General features: G+C 35.4%; 1 protein-coding gene across 1 annotated transcript in view; it reads left to right on the forward strand.

The window, feature by feature from the left end:
* Window positions 1-18,188, forward strand: part of LOC115216551 (ribitol-5-phosphate xylosyltransferase 1) — a 514,985-nt gene that overhangs the window by 317,293 nt on the left and 179,504 nt on the right. The gene's annotated exons all lie outside the window — the stretch shown is intronic.

Consider the following 18,188-nt stretch of genomic DNA (forward strand, 5'->3'; position numbering starts at 1 on the left):
TTTTAATCATTTACTTTTTTCTGTCATTGGATTGTGGCCATGCTGGGGCACTGTCTTGAAGGATTTACTTGAACAAATTGAACCCACTACTTTTTTTTTTAGAGTTTCATACTTATTCTATCGGTCTCTTTTTCTGAACCACTCAGATATAGGGACATAAACAAACCAACATCAGTTACCAAGCAGTGAGGTAACAAACACACACACATACACACACATATATATATACATAAGATGGGCTTCCACACACTTTCCATCTAGCAAATCCACTCACAGAGCATTGTTCAACCTGGGGTTATGGTCCACACTTGGCCAAGGTGCTGCGCAGTGGGACTGAACTCAAAAACCACACAGCCAAGCCTGTCCCTATTCAACTGTTTCATGTAGCTCTAAATGTTGATACTGAAGGATAACTAGTGTGTGAAGCGGGAGGAATGTGGGTGCTTGTGTGTGTGTGTGTAGTTGTATGCATCTACTGTTTGGGCAAAAGATGTTTGTAGTGTAGGTAATGAATTAAATAGTGTAGAGAAAGAGAGGACAGTGGAAGGTGAGAGGTGGGTTTAGATGAAGATAGGTAGAGAATTGAGACCACGAGGTACTAAAATATGAGAGAGGAAATAAATTTCTGCTCACAATGGAGGTGGGAATCTAGGTGGTCTCTGTGCAAGGCCAGTCTGAACACAGATAGTTTAGAAAATGACTGGTTCGAACAAAAATGGTGTGAAACTGGGATGTCATTCCTGAGTGTGATATCCTAAAGATGTTCAGCAAACCAGTCAGCTAGGTGCTGACCAGCTTGACCATTGCACAGGGAGTGACACAGAGAGCAGAGGCTGCAGTAGATCAAATTACTGGACGTGCAAGGGAACGAGCCAATGATGTTGTAGGGATGGCAGTGGTGCTGATAAGGATAATGGTGTTGGGGAGGAAGTGATAGATGTAGCAACATGGGCAAAAGCAGGTGAAGTAGCCAGGAGTGAGGGAAGTGGCCAGGAGTGGGGAAGAAGCTACTACAGACTTGAAGAAGGTCATGAGGGTTAAGAGTACATTTGAAGGAAGTGAGGGATGGGCTAGGGAAGATGTGAGAAAGTATGTAAAATGGTGAGATATGTAAAGGGGGAAGGAGGATGGCTAGGTGGGGGGAGGTCTGGGAGAGAGTGGATGCACTGTCAACAGATTGGAAACAGGCAAGGGCAGTTTGGATAACAGTGGTGGGCTATCCCCTTTGGGTGCCGTGGCAAACCAAGAGTTGGGATTGTGTCTCAAAGTCATAGTCATCACTGCAGAGCTTGCAGAGATGGAGGAACTGAGAGTAATGGATGTACAGTTTGGTGTGGGTCGGCTGGAAGTGGGAGTCTGACACACCCATAAACATGTGTATAGCAAATATTCCTGGTGAATTTTTAATACTTAAAGTTCTATTTTCAAGCTTTCCACTTTACAAATACTCTTCATATTGTATGTCTTAGTTTTCACAGCTACAAAGGTGCGAAACTTAGTATTCGTTACTACAATTTAACTCATTATAATCATTTAATAGATGGTGGGCTAGCCAACTACAAACTTTGGCTTGTCTACCGTGTCATTAAATTCTTGCTTTAGCTCATAAGGAATTTGTCTCACTCAGAATCTGATATTTTATGATTCATTACTTCTTTTGTTACTTGCCAAATCTGTCTAAAACACATTAGTACTGTTGCCTTCTTTTGCAGTGATTTAATTCAATCTTATATTTACTGAGATTAAAGGTCTCTTTCTGTCTCTAAGATGCCAAAGGTGAAAAAATTATTACTTTACATATATATAATTCCTTTTAATGAAACATAGCATTGCAACCAGGCAATTAGCAAAGACACTTGCTGTCTCCTTTGGTGATTGATTATTTTGTGTGTTGATGAGTGGCTTTAAGTGTTTGGATTAGTGTACTTAGGATCAACTAAACATTCTTAATGAATTCTATAGACTGTATTTTCCTAAGGTGTAATTTTATCATGTTCTCACTGTCTTTTATTTCTGCCGAAAAGTAAACTAGCTAATTTCTTTTCATAGAATTTTACTTGGCCAGCTTAAATAGACAAAGAATAAACACTTCAACTGCTAGCAATTTCATATAGGAGAGGGAAGAGACCAAGTCTTTCATTGAGAGATCTCTCCATTTTATGAAATATGTCATGAAACTAATTCAATATAATTCATCTTGGAAGATGTGTTTGTTTATTGGAAGGCTTAACCAAGAGGAGTTTAATATTGTGCTTGACAATCTCATATAAGTGATGTATATAGAGATTAGTTAAATTCTGTTTTCCATTAATGACTGCTAAAGGAATGATAAATTTTAGCAAAAACTTTCAATAATGTTTTTAGGCTCTACATTTGCACAAGTTTACATAAAATCATGGTCCAGTTGGTTAGGGTAATGGACTTACCTGTTGAATGTTATGAATTTAAATCCTCTCACATTTTGCAGAGAAGCTTCAGTCAAACAACTTGTTTCCTTGTCTTTATTGCCATAATAGATGACGTTCATAAACAGAAGTCCATAATAATTCATCTTCCTTTTGTTTACTTTATAATAAAAAAAAAATTCAACATTCAATTTAACATTGAGTGACTGACTTCAATTTAAAATGGCTTTTTGATTTATTTTTTTTTAAATGGGAAGAAATTCTATTTAATGTAGCTGTAAAATTCAGTAAACAGTTCAAAACATTAATATCTATTATCTGTATCACTGTTCAGAAATCTGTTGTTTTTGTAGTCTTTTAAGACATTAATTTTTATTCAATCTGTTATGCTCATTGTATACAAAGTTACCAGAGATAACTAACCTCCATTGTGAAGTTCTAAACGATTATAATAATGTTCATAGAATGCTACAACTGCTTAAAGTTAGAATCATCGACGGCAGTGTTCTGAAATTGGATTAAAGTCTATTGTCTCTTAAAGTGTGATGACAAACCAGATCGAAACACACAGAAGAGAAACACTTACTATGACATTCAAAATATTTATCAACTAGCTAGACACCCAGGATTTATAAAAGGTATTCCAATGTCTTGAAGAGCAGAAGAAGACAGCCCTGTTAGCAGATCTAGTTTTGAAAGTAATATGTGTAGTATAAAGTTTAGTAAGTTCTTACAAATTCTACTTTGCAAATTAAAAGTTGCATAACGACATTACCAGAAGTTTTAATGATATTCTCAATTAATATTGAAGTAGTGAAATTTTGTATAACAACACCTGACATTTTCTTGACTGCATATTAAATATAAAATGGAGTGAGACATGCAGTACACATTGCTTATTGATGTTAACAAAGAAATTACACATATACAGTCTGTAATCAAAGCCTGAATAAGGATTTCACAATGTAATATGAATTAGAATTTACAAATATTTGTTATTTTCTTGTGATAGAGTAAGAGCAACTTCAGCAGATCTTATTGACACAATCATTTAAAATCATTTGAGAATCTAATTGAATTCTCCAATTGTCTGCAGCATTGACTGGAACACTGGATCTTATTAGATGCAGTAAATGAGTTGCATATTGGCAATAAATATGTAAGAAATTATACTTTCTACTTTTGATTTCAAATGCATGCAAGTTTTCAAACCTGACAAGTCCTAGCTTTGTTAGTTAAAATTTGTATCAACCAAATGTTTACCATGATTAAAATAATATAGGGATTCTCTATTAGAAATGTCACTCTATCCTTCACCACAGTGTTTCTGTTTGCTTGACTTCTACAAGTATTTAACCACACTACACCCATTTCTTTGTTTATACCCCATTTGTTATTCCTGTTACCAGCAGTCTTTGAGACAATTATGACTACTTTTATATTACTTACTACCAGTACCCTACTGTTTTAGAAGCTCTGTTTGCTAACCTTTTTCACGATGGGAAAGTTATTTTATTAAATTTTTCGTTATTTTCAAAATTAATTGAAACAAAAGCAGTATATTTTTAAAGAAGTATCGTAACAAGGAGATTAAATGATTTTCACAAACTTTTTTACTCCTTTTGTGAAAAGAAGCGAGTATAATACTCATGACCTTTGCAGTATTCCACTTACTTATTTTCCAGACTGGTTAAATTGATGCAGTTGATTAATGCTCAGTATGGATACCAAAAGGTCAATATTTGCAAGAAATATGTTGGGTGGTAGAGAGGGAATTCCAAAAGGCTGGTATTGTTTTGCTTGGTTAAGTGTTTAGTGTAGGATCTCAGATGTGAAATGTAAGAGACATGACAAGAGAGCAAAAGGTAGTTGTGTTGGTGGGCCTGGGTAGAGGGATTATGCACTTAGTCAAGTCAGAAGACCAGAGGCTTGTCTTTGATTTGTTGAAGAGTCAGAGGACAGAAATACAGCTAGATACTAAAGCATCAGTGAGGGTGTCTTCACTAACCAGACAAATTGCTTTATTTTAAAATGCAGTACAGGATGTCTGCATGCATAAGAACAGCAACAACCTTTACACACACACACGCACGCACACACACACACTCACTTACGCATATATATTTTCCAGTGACATACAAGTTAAAAGCTCTACATGGTCACTTTGAATAAAGAACTCAAAGGTAAGTTGAAGATGAATGAATAAATGTTTGATCCATAAATTAGACGTTTATTCATTCAATCTCAGACTTATCCTACATGTGTGTGTGTGTGTTATCATCACCATGTAATGTCCACTTTCTTATCCTTGCATTGGTCAGATGGAAATTGTTGAGGCTGGTGTTTCTATGTCAGGATGCCCATCCTTTAACCAACTGTCACCTGTTTCCTCCAACTAAGGTTATATTTTCCCATAGCTAGGCATGTTTTCTCGTGAACAAAACTTCTAAAATATCAAATTATATAAAACAGTCTTCTTGATTTTACTTCAATTTTAAGGAAACAGCCTTGCAGATAGTTTATAAAATGTTCCTAATCTTAGGACATGAAAACCTGTTGGTGTTCTTGTTTGAAGAAGAAAGGAAATGTTCGCTTCCTCACCTCACCCTGTGAATGTTTTGCTTATTTATCAATAATTTGTCTGAAAGAAGATTCCGACTGAAAGAAATGCTCATTAGTTTATTGTCTTCTCTTCTAAATTGTGTTGTAGAGTATGATTAGCTTTGGTTGCTTTTATCATGACATCATCTTCTATCTAATACCAATATTAAGTAAATAATTAATGGCCTCCTGACAAGTTATTATTTTTTATTGACACACTGGCATTCATACAGCCTCCTAAGCTGGCTAATTACAAAAATGGAATAAGAATTAATTGTAGTTATTAATTCACTGGCAAACACATTCAAAGTGTCTAAAGTATCTCTGTTTCAGTGGTAGACACAAACTAATTTTGTTAAAGCTTTTTTCAGTTGAAACTCTTTTGCTGTATATGGCTCACATATTTTACTCGTGGTTCCTCATAATGTATTCTGTTTCATTATTATTATTGTTATTTTTTATCTCTCAACTGACTAAAATAGAAAAAAGTTTTGAGTATGTCTGCATTAAATAAAACCACAACTTTCAAACACTTTTTATGTATATTGCATACAATATAAATAATGAATGTTGCTACTGCTATTAGCAGACTCTCTTGTAGCATTAATCTACTTGTAGATTTGCTGTTCTGTAAATTCTATGTGGTAGGCAAAACACTTAATGCAATACTATCACAAATATAGGGATTTACAAATCAGTGGGTGTTTTTTGTTGTTTTTCTTTAAAGCCGGTTAGAAAGAAATATGGGTGCAAATGTGCTAAGATTCTCAAGCAAAAAAAGAAAAATATGGAAATCAAATAAAAACTGTTTTGATTTTAAAAAATAACTTCATACCTTATCCTACCTACTGTATTTGCCTTTAGTTGTCAGGCATGGCTGTGTGGTGAAGAAGCTCACTTGACAACCATGTGGTTTTGAGTTCTGTCCTTGGGCAAGTGTCTTCTACTATATTGGCTCTGAGACAACCAATACCTTGTGAGGGAAGTTGGTTGACATATATAAATATATGTGTGTATGAATATGCATGTGTGGTTTGTGCTTGGGTTTATCACTTCACCGCAGTTTGACAACCAGTGTTGGTTTGTCTATGTCCCTGTAACTTAGCAGTACAATAAAAGAAACTGAAAAATAAGTGCCAGACTTGAAAGAAAAAAACATTTTATATATATTAGTGTTGATTTGTTTTGCTAAAATCCTTCAAAGCAGGGCTCCAGTATGGCCAAAGTCCAGTGACTGAAACAAATGAATAAAAAAACATATTTATGACCACCTTTCAAGCATTAGGCCTCACAAAGGTGGGTTCCTTTCGGGCATCGGGTATCATGGAAGCAAAGTGGTTGAGTTGCCTTCGAGAGTTCGGTCTCACAGAGGCAAGTTTCTTTCAAGTGTTGGGCCTCATGAAGGCGAATTCCTTTTGAGTGTTGGTCCCCACTGAGGCTAAGTGGCAGAGTTCCTTCTGAGTGTTGGGCCTCATGGAGGCAATGAGTAAGACCTTTGGCATTATGTTGTGCTTGGATAAAAGACCCATCAAGCTGAGCAAAATCGCAGTTGTGGCAGACACCGGTGTCACATAAATGTCACCCTTGCTGGTGGCATGTAAAAGCACTCATTACACTCTTGGAGTGGTTGGCATTAGGAAGAGCATCCAGCCATAGAAACCATGCCAAGTCAGACTGGAGTCTGGTGCAGCCTTCGAGCTTACTAGCCCTGATCAAACTATCCAGCCCATGCCAGCATAAACAACGGATGTTAAATGATGATGATGTTGATGATATATCATCATCATCATCATCATCATCATCGTTTAACGTCTGTTCTCCATGCTAGCATGGGTTGGATGGTTCGACCGGGGATCTGGGAAGCCAGAAATATATATATATATATATATATATATATCATCATCATTTAGCGTCCGTTTTCCATGCTAGCATGGGTTGGACGGTTCAACTGGGGTCTGGGGAGCCCGAAGGCTGCACCAGGCCAGTCAGATCTGGCAGTGTTTCTACAGCTGGATGCCCTTCCTAACGCCAACCACTCCGAGAGTGTAGTGGGTGATTTTATGTGCCACCGACACAGGTGCCAGACGAGGCTGGCAGACGGCCATGCTCGGATGGTGTTTTTATGTGCCACCGACACAGGTGCCAGATGAGGCTGGCAAACGGCCATGATCGGATGGTGTTTGTTACGTGCCCACAGCACGGAGGCCAGTCGATGAGGTACTGGCTACGGCCACGTTCGGATGGTTTTCTTGTGTGCCACCGGCACTGGTACCACAAAGATACAAATTCCATTGATGTTCATCTATTTTAATTTGTTTTGATTTGATTCGATTTGATTTTCACTTGCCTCAACAGGTCTTCACATATATATATATAAATGTGTGTGTGTGTGATAGAAACATCAATTTTTAGAGTCTGAATATTGTATGTATATGTGTGTGTGTGTGTATACAATATTCAGACTCTGAAAATTGATGTGTTTGCATGTACAACAGGCACCTGTATATATGCTTATATTTGTATGTTTGCATAAGACAAGCATTTCAGGTCTAAAAAATTGTGAAATTATGAAGCTTATGTCTGTCACTCTGATCACTGAATACATGGCAGCAAGTTGAAGCCTAACATTGAAATGTTCAGACTGCATTCAGCTGGTGAGAGAATGGCACAAGTATACACACAGCTTTAAGAAGGTCACTTGATCAGCAAGAGGATTATGGATTTGTGAAATGCCTAACTTTGAACATTCTGACACCTGTCCTGCAGACATTTTTGAAATCCTAGTGTATGCACACACACACACACACACACACACACACACACACACACACATGCACACACACACATACACACACACACACCACATACAAACACTGCGCACAGACTACACATATACACACCACACACATACATACACATGGGCACGGGCATGTCTGTGTGGTTAAGCAGTTTACTTTCCCATGATGTGGTTTCATGCTCAGTCCCAATCAGTGACACTCTGGGCACCTCTTCTACTATGGCTCTATGGTGAACAAAGCCTTGTGAGTAGATGTGGTTAATCTCTAAAGAAGACCATCATGCACATATATGTGTTATGTGTGTCGACATTTGTGATTACATTAGAATCAAGTGAGAGGTGGTGATAGGAAAGGCAACTGACTAGAAAATCTACTTCGCAGAGTTCTGTCAGGCCCATGCAAGCATAGAAGAGTGGACGTTAAAACAATAATGATAATATGTATAGGCACAAGTATGGCTAGGTAGTTAAGTCCACTTTATGCCATCATGTGGATTCAGGTTTATTTCCAATGTGTGGTATTTTGGTGGGCAGGAACTGAAAGAAACTTGTCCTGCTTGTGTGTTTATGTATGTATTCATACCTCCTTTCATTGCGCACTGATCATAATTAGGCAAAATACCATCATATAAGCAGTTTCATTTGTTTTCACTCCTTCATGGAAGCATGTGCCACCATTGAGACATTCATGATCAAAGGACGAAAGGAAGTATTACTTCGTTTGGAAACAGATTTCATGTGACCCATACAAGCATGGAAAAGTGGACATTAATACCAGTCCATTGGTTATGACAATGAGTATTCCATTTAGTTTGATGAATGGAACAGTCTGCCTGTGGAATTAATGTACAAGTGACTGAGCACTCCACAGGTACACGTACCCTGAATGTAGTTATCAGGTAGACCCATCATGACACACAATGTGACAAAGCTGGCCCTTTGAATTACAAGTACAACATACTTTTACCAGGTGAGTGGACTGGGATAATGAGAAATAAAATGTCACGCTCAACGACACAGTGTGCCACCAGGAATTGAACTCATGAGTTTATGGTTATGAGCTGAACACCCTAATCAGTAAACCACAAGTCTTTGATGTCCACAAATGATGGCACTGCTACCCACCAACGGATCCTTATTTTTCGCACATAAACAAGAGATTCTCTGTAATGATAAAAGCAATAAATAAACTTTAGTACATGTATTGGGTACTTTTTCCTCTTCTTTATGTACACACACATATAAGGTCTAACAAGTACACATGTAAGGATTTAATTTAGAAAATTGGCTGTGAATTCATAATGTAATTAGTTAATTATGAATATTTAGCAATTTGTTTAATATACTTTGTAGCTTCCAATTAGTTGGTTCTAGTAAAGAATAGAACTTTATTTACTCTGCTGCATTGAAATATAATCAAATATATTTTTTTTTTCAACTGCTTTTTATCCTTTTTATCTTGACAATGAAATGTCTTCCAATTAAAAATAATGATATGGATTCTGAAAGATAATAGCTGTGTTCCACAAATATGTTGGTCTATTACTCTGATATATGCATTTTATGCCATTATTATATGAAAAATCAGTTTGATCTAATTGCCAAAACCAATGGCAATTTTGTAATAACTACAAATTGTTCATGTTTCATAAGTACAAATTGGTATATAATTTGAGTTGAGATCAGCATTATGACCGAGTGCTCAAAAATATTCCTGTAACAAAGAATACTGTATTTGATGGCAAAAAGGCACACAGGCATATTAAATGCATTCTGATTCCAGCAGGGCATATTCAGGATTAAAATTTTTTTTTAATTATAGTTTAAAAATGCATATATCAGTACTGTGTTAAGTGAATATTTATGCACACCACTATGTGTATCAGAAGGATAAAGATAAATTTAAAGACAGAATATCTTAAATGTACAGCTATGCAAATTAGTCTAACCATTAGAGCTAAGTTCTGGTTTGTGTTTCATTCAAATGGTAATTACTATAAGTTCTCTTTGTGGGCAGCAAGATGAGGGACTGATTACTCTCTGATAAGTGGTCATTGAACAATGAAACATGCGAGGTCAGTCTCTTTTATTCTCCTATCTGAAATTTCACTGTAAGGGCTTTAAAAATTGTAGGTTTTACATGCTATGATGGGATACACACACGTAAAATAAATTATGTTAATATACAAATAAAAAATAATTCTGGTTTCAATATTTTCACTCAAAAGTCACATTTCTGTATTGCTACAAATTTTATTAATACTTCTGGTTTTGCTATAAATGAAATTTTGGTATTTGGTAGAAAATGTGTTGACAACATTTCAAAATGTTGCTATCTTAGAATCTAATTTGTTTATTTTGCTATACATTTTTTGTATATATTATTTAGTAACCTAAAAAAATTTGTTCATGGCTATTTTACAGCCTCTTAAATTGAGATTATATAATCAGTGTGAGCCAGACATTTTAAGTAGCATAGTAGATTCTAAACCTTCTATTAGTAATCGCATTTTTATCTCAGAAATTTTTTTTTCCTTGAAATTCCATTCATTGTTTTGAAATTTAATGATATATTTGACACTTTGACAAATTTTTGTCTATCTGAATAGACAATTTCACATGGCCTTTTATATGGAAGGGATTTCAATGGGTAATTTTCTTTAAAAATATTTGATGTTAGTAAATGACCAAAATAACTCTAATGCACGCAGACATGGTCGTGAAATTAAAAATGTTACTTTGCAATCAGATGTTTACAGGTTCAATCTCAACATGAGGTTAGGCATGTGTATCCATCAACAGATTTTGGTTTATTCTACTAGCTTTGTTAGGGAAAAATAATGTTGGTAAACAAAGTGTCAAGAACCTTGTTGAATGAAAGACTCTAGATTTTGGTTGTATATTTTTGTCTGTCATCCAATTTAATACGATTACTTGAATGGCTTTATTAGTTTGTCTGTCCACACATTTGGACTCAATATCCAATTGAAAGATAATTCAATTGTAGATTCTTAGACCCCCTGTTAAAACTCATTGGTGCTCCTCTTCTTCCTGACTAAGCCATAAAAACAATCCATTGGTTTATTTCACATATCTCCAAAATTTGGAACTCACATATTTTTTTTTTCTGTGATGGGATTGAGTTTTCAATGAAACTCTTGAAGCATCATCATTTTCCATGCTGGTATGGGTTGGATGGTTTAACCAGAGCTGGCAGTTAGAGAGCTGTACCAGCCTCCTGTCTGGTTTGGCTTGGTTACAATGGCTGGATGCCCTTCCTAAAACCAATCACTTTACATTGTGTGCTGGGTGCTTTTATCGTTGCACCAACACAAGCACATGTAGGCATAAGTGCTTTTTACATGGTACTAGAACATGTTCTTTTTATGTGGCACTGGTACAGGATTCTTGCAGACCAATCCTCTCCACCAGGGGGAGCAGCCTTAACACTTCTGCTGTGGAGGATTTTACTGAAGCAAAAATCTCTGCTGAATTTGACTCCATCCTATTCTTATTCTAGCTATTACATGTATCTTGGTGTTTTGTCATCTCTGGTGAAATGTTCAGTGTCCTGCGGTTGTACTTCAGTACTTCATTCCATATCTTCCTGGGTCTCCCTCTTCTACATGTTCCATCCACTTTGAGAGCTGTTGGCATCCATCCACATCACATGACCCAACCAATGCAGTTTTCTCTCTTGCACACTGCATCTAATTCCTCTTATGCTTAACTCTTCTCTCAATACACTAACACTCTGTTGTATATGTACACTGACACTGCACATCCAGCAGAGCATACTAGCCTCAGTCCTCTCCAGCCTTTGCATGTCCTCTGCAATCGGGGCCCACGTCCCACTACTATGTGTATACATACAATCTTCCTTTCACTCAAAGAGAAACACCTTTGGTTACCAACAGAAGTAAAAATCTCTCTGAACTTGACTCCATCTTATTCTTATTCTAGCTATTACACTTTCCATACATCCTCCCCCACTACTAATTTGGCCCCCAAGGTAGCAGAAATTGTCCAGTACCTCTAAAGAGATTCTGGACATTAAAAAAATCAATTTCCTGAGTATCTGTACTTTTTATGGCTCCTGTGCATCTTCCAGATACAAGTATTACTTTATCTGATAACCTTCCTGCTATTCCACTGCACCTTTTGTATGTCCATAGCTTGCACTGGGTACACTAAATGGAATTCCTGCCTATGTCTTTCCTATAAATTGAACAAACCCACTTCCCTAAAAAGGGTAAGGTCATGTCTATTTTCTTGCTTACTAGAACCTTAGTCTTTGCTAAGTTAACCTTAAGGTCCTTAGGTTCCAGGTTTTGCTTTCACACCTGGAATTTCTCTTCTAGCTCGGATATAGAATCTGCTATGAGGACAAGATCATAAGCATCTGGTAGTTCCTAATCTCTGAATTCTTCTTCAACATGATTTACATCAAATTTGTTCACACTTTTTGTTATGAGTCTACACCTCATCAACTATTATTACTTTATTTTAAATTGATACAGACCCAGTCTGAGCAAAATATAGGAAAATCCTTGTCTAAATACTTCTTTCTTCTATCAGCGCAAGGCTTCCCATCCTAAATAATAGCATTCCATACCTGGGAAAGTTTTTCTCTTGAATAATTTATCTGCAGAAGATTTGTTTTTAATTTTCACTTAATCTGTTAACATGAATCAAATTACCCTCTTTTTTCCATTTTTTTGAAAAAGAGCTTTATTAGCTATTTAATCCATACTGTCACCATTTGTCTTATTTTGGCAATCTTTTAGTCAACAAAATATTAAGTTATATTCTAACTACATTTTTCCCATACACATTTTTTTATTCCCTTTTATATATCCACTTTTTGTGTCTACATAAGTTAGAAGATGTGTAAATTTAAACAACATTTTAGCTTTAAAATAAATATAATTCAATCAGCTATTCATTATCCATGGTAACTAGTTTCCAGCTAGGTTTAAAAGTAATGTTGCTCTCTGAAGAATTACAATATGTTGTGTTGAAGGCTGGCTTTTGCTTTACAACTTGGTTGACTAATTAGGCAGTCTTGAATTATTATTTTATTTTATTTTTTTTATGTTTTTGCAAATTTAAAATTTTCTAACATTTCTGTTGCTTGCAACATGCTAATATGAGCATTCATAATAAACATTTCCAGCTAAGTTATATATGCTATCATATAATGGGCTCGAGGAATGATTTATAAGACAAAGCTTGAAATTAGATAAACTCTACAACATTGTATTCTTTTGAAGCAACAGTAGTAAAGTTGAAGAACTGAAACCCATTCGGAATTCCTGCCATGAACTGCACATTAAGCCATTCAAATTGTCCAAGTTGTCCTCTTTTCATTCAACCACGAAATGTTTATAGCAGCTATGTCTTTGGCCAGCACCCATTTTTCAATAAATAAAGTTAGTCTATTCAACTAGATATAATTTGATTTAATTTTGCATTACTATTATAGCTGAAAGGCAAGCAATGATATTTTCATGCATAGTTCCAAGTAAATGAAGAAGTACACAGTGTAATGTTAAAAAGAATCATATCAAGTCTTGCACACAACGTATAATAGGTGACTATTGCCATGGATATATTTCACAATATCATCATAACTCCAGTCAAGTGACACCAGACATATTTTCAGGAGAATGAAGATATTAAAAAGGCAAAAATAATATTTTAATGCACGACTGAAATTTTAGCTTTGCAAATTGGAAGAAAATAGATTTCAGCTGCAATAAGTATACTTAGGCAAAAACAAGAAAAAGAACCTTAATAAACTGAATGAAAATAGATTTATAATTTAAAACTTATGTATTTAATACTAAACATGTCAGTATAATATCACCTGTTTCCCTGCAATGCTACAAATGGAAACAATCATACTTCACCATAGTTTTGACACTGGAAAAGTTGAATGAAAGAGTAAAAAAGTTTAATGACACTGGATTTATTGTCATTTTGGGTTTTTTTTATATTTTATGCTTATGTAAAGAAAGCCATTATACATACATATATATACATACATACATACATATATATATATATATACTTTGATAGGTTTCGGCCATTATTGGCCCAGGCCATGTCTAACTTAATAGCACCACCTGGAATATATATATATATATATATATATATATAATACATACATACGTACATACATACATGTATACATACATACATACATACATACATACATACATACATACATACATGCATGCATGCATGCATGCATGCATGCATGCATGTATGTATATACTGTGGACAAAGAGGAAATGATGCAGGAATAGAAATCGACAGTTTTGTGTCTCTGGTAAACTCTTGAGGGGAGGGAAACTCCAAAATTTGATCTCTGCTGATTCTTGTGAGTATAATTTAATTAGGAAAGTCAAAGTAAAGACTCTTTGATATAAAGTAGCTTCCAGTCATTTTACTCTTGCTTGTCAAAAGGTTCATACTTTTAGGTCAACTTTCCATGCTTTGCATGGATTGGAAAGTTTGACAAGCATCCAATGTTTCTGCTTGGTATGACTTTTACACATGGATGCCCTTCCTTGTGTCAGCTAGTTTAGAGAATACCAGGTGCTTTTTATTTTAAACATAATACCAGCCCTAGTGCGGTGATCTAAAGGATTATGAATGAAAGGATAGAAACGAGAGCGAGAGTGATGATTTAAGATGAGATGATAAGGGAGGTTTCAAAGTATGATGGGAGGAGCAGATGTGTATTTGTGAGAGTGTGGTTGCAGAAAGAGTAACATGGTTTATAGTCACTGGGAGAAGAGATTATGTAAGAGAAAGGATAAATGCCTGCTGTTAGTAAGCAAGGTGTCAGGGGTGGTTGGGTGGGTTGCGTAAGGAGGTGGAGTGCTATTACAGTTATAAGGGCAAGTTTGTGGGGGAAGGGAACATGAAAGAGAGAGAGGTAGGTGAGAGTGGCAATGAAGGTAAGGAGGCATTTCGGGAATCATTGAAGTAGACCAGAGAGGAAGAAATGAGATAATAATGGGGGCGGGGGAAGGAGGCAGAAAAAAGCTGTTGTGAAAGAGTAAGAGAAAAGAGAAAGATGGTGGGAGAGTGGAGAGTGGATACAACAAGAGCAGCAACCTTAAGAAAGGCTGGAGGGTAACATAGAGAAGGTAGGAAGGTAGAGGACAAATGTAGTGAGATTGAGTGAAGCTGGAGGAAGAAAGACTACTATAGAGGAGGGGGTGTGACTGTACTATAGATGATGTAAACAGTGAGAGTATCCTGGATGGGGATGATGTAGAGAGAGAGAGGCAGGGGAAAAGCAGAAGATGAATCCAGCCAATATCATTCCCCTCATTAGTATTCTAATGTGTGTACATGTCACCAATAGTTATGGTCACTTGTCATCTTCAGCCTCGGCATCCGAAACTCTGAGTTTTATTATGACAGCCAACCATTTGTCACATATTATATTTATAGATAAATTCCTCTATTTACATAATACTGAGGTCTCATTCATTCTTTTGTTGTTGATGGGTTACTCTATACTTTTGTAGAGTACAAATTTATTATTCAAGTAATGACCTTTTGCCAACATAATGTGACAGTCCCAGGATGGGATGAATGTTACTGTTATTTAGCCCCAGGAAACATCATTTCCAGCTGGCTATACGACACAAAAAATTCTGTAGCCAATCAAGCTACTCCATGCTGATAAAGGACAATAACCCAGAAACTGGTCCATGGTTGTGAGGTTGTGCTGGGTGGAGATTCTGACCTCCCCTATTTGAAAATATAAGGACACAGAATTTTTTGTGTCATATAGCCAGCTGGAAACGATGCTTCCTGGGACTAAATAACAGTAACATTCATCACATCCTGAGACTGCCACATTATGTTGGCAATAAGTCATTACTTTATGGTGCTGTTACTGTATATCTTTATTTGAGAGATTTAGAAATAATAATATTTCTAAATTTATTATTCTTTAACAAGAATTGTATTGACAGGGACCTTGAAGTTTTAGCCGGCTGAACCATCACTGGATTCTCTGATGATGGCTAGCATGGAAGATGGATGTTAAATGATTATGATGATGATGATGATGACGTTTATAGTTTATAGATTAGAGACAGGTATTCTCTGTATAGAATACACTTTGTAGTATTGAAGAGATTTGAACTTGAACAGGTAGAGGACAAGCAAGTTAGGCAAGTCAATATATACAAAAAATATTAAATACATTTAATATCAAAAAAGGTATATATATAAAAAAAATCTGACTTAGAAATGATATCAGGAATTAAAGGGGTTGAATAAGACACACACACACACATTCATTGAGCATGAATTTAGTTTCCCTCCCAGTACCACATATATTTAAAATTATGATATTATCATAGTGTAGAGAGAAGGGGAAAAGATTATGTAAGCTGACTTAAACAAAATTGAGTTAAACATTATCTGCGAAGGTTTCTATTCCATGGATATTGTGAACACAAATGATCATGATGCCAATTCGTCTAGGTTTCCTAATTTTCAATGAACGTTCACAAACATGCGTTATCGAAAACATTTTGACTTTTGACCACTTTTACAAGGTCACTTTTCCTTACTTAAGTTAACGATCTCCAATATTGCTCCCAACTGCATTCTGAATCACTAGATCTGTCATTGCTAATTAAAGTTAACTCATGTTCTCTTACTACTGGAAGTGTATGCAACATTCATTAAATCAAAACTATAAAGCTTCTATATGCCTAGATTTGTTATTAATTTCATTTCCTAACATATTTCTAATCAATAAACATTTTGTGCATGTAAAATTAATGTTATTTCAGTATGATTCTCTGAAGAATATTAAAATGAGATCAGCTTTGTGAGCATTTGATTATAAGCTTTAATAGAAGGGTTTAATATTGTAGAAAGAATCAATTATGTTGATATATAGTATATGATCTAGCTTAAAATCACATTTACTTGTATACACACTTTGTCATTGGCATTCTTTCGCATATCTTAAAAGGGAAAATAAGAATATTTTTAGTGTTTAGAAGTTTCTTTGTTCTTATATACAACATTGATATTCTTAATCATCTTCAATATTTTTGTTATCTAGCTGACTTTTTCTAGCTTACCTGAGCTTCTTATATTGACAACTATATCTAGATACCATAGCATTATTAGGAAGTTTGGTGAACCCAGCTAATAGAGATTCAATTTGATTTTTCTTTTCTATCCCTTTGCAATAAAATTACCCTAAAAAAGAAAGTAAAAAAGATTTTAAGGCCCCCAAGTTATTCATTTAAACACAGATTTTGAAGGGATTACTATACCTTTTTAATTCAGTATCATTTTTATTCATATACATACATATATATAATGTGTGTGTGTGTGTGTGTATTTACATATATATATATATATATATCTCATCATCATCGTTTAGCGTCCACTTTCCATGCTAGCATGGGTTGGACAGTTCAACTGGGGTCTGGGAAGCCAGAAGGCTGCACCCCGTCCAGTCTGATCTGGCAATGTTTCTAAGGCTTACATATATTTATGTAAATGTGTATATATTTATATATAAACAATATGTAGGTGTGTGTATGTAAGTCTGTAAAAGCACCCATGCAGTGCCACGTAAAAGCACCCAGCATACTCTGTAAAGTGGTTGGCGTTAGGAAGGACATCCAGCTATAGATATCATGCCAAACCAGGCTGGAGTCTGGTGCAGCTCCCCAGCTTGTAATCTCTGGGTGAACTGTCCAACCCATGCTAGCATGGGCAATGGATGTTAAATGATGATGATGGTGATGATATATATATATATATATATACATACATATACATACATATATATATTCTCTTTATTTGTGACAAATGATGATTTTAATTATCAGGGATTATGATTGAGAGAATGTATCAAAAATTATAAAAGACAATTTGTTTTCAAACTAAATTTTCTTTTTATAATCTTCAGTACGCTCTCTTGTTTTGAAAGCAATAAAATGTAATCTAGTATTGATTTATCAAATTATCAAAAAATAAAACAGAAGAAGACTACATAATAAACTGCAACACTGTAAGTAATGCTCTGGTTGTTCTTTCCAACTTTTTTGTCTGATGTTGAGTGAAGTCAGTCTCTCAGAAGATGAAAAACCTGTATAGTACTTTATCAAATTTATTCCTTTGGTGACGAAAATAAATCAATATAATAAATTGGCATCCACTTGCTTAAATGAAATGGAAATATTTGTTAGCTTTAATATTTTGATCGCAATGCGGTGATTGCCAAAAATAATAAATTATTAGAGCATTGATGAATGTATTGGCAAAAGCTGTATCATCAGACGGATGAGTGAGGACTATTTTATGCCCCCCAGGGAATTATTTTC

Source organism: Octopus sinensis, linkage group LG10 (genome assembly GCF_006345805.1).
Source record: "Octopus sinensis linkage group LG10, ASM634580v1, whole genome shotgun sequence".
Lineage (NCBI taxonomy): Eukaryota > Metazoa > Mollusca > Cephalopoda > Octopoda > Octopodidae > Octopus > Octopus sinensis.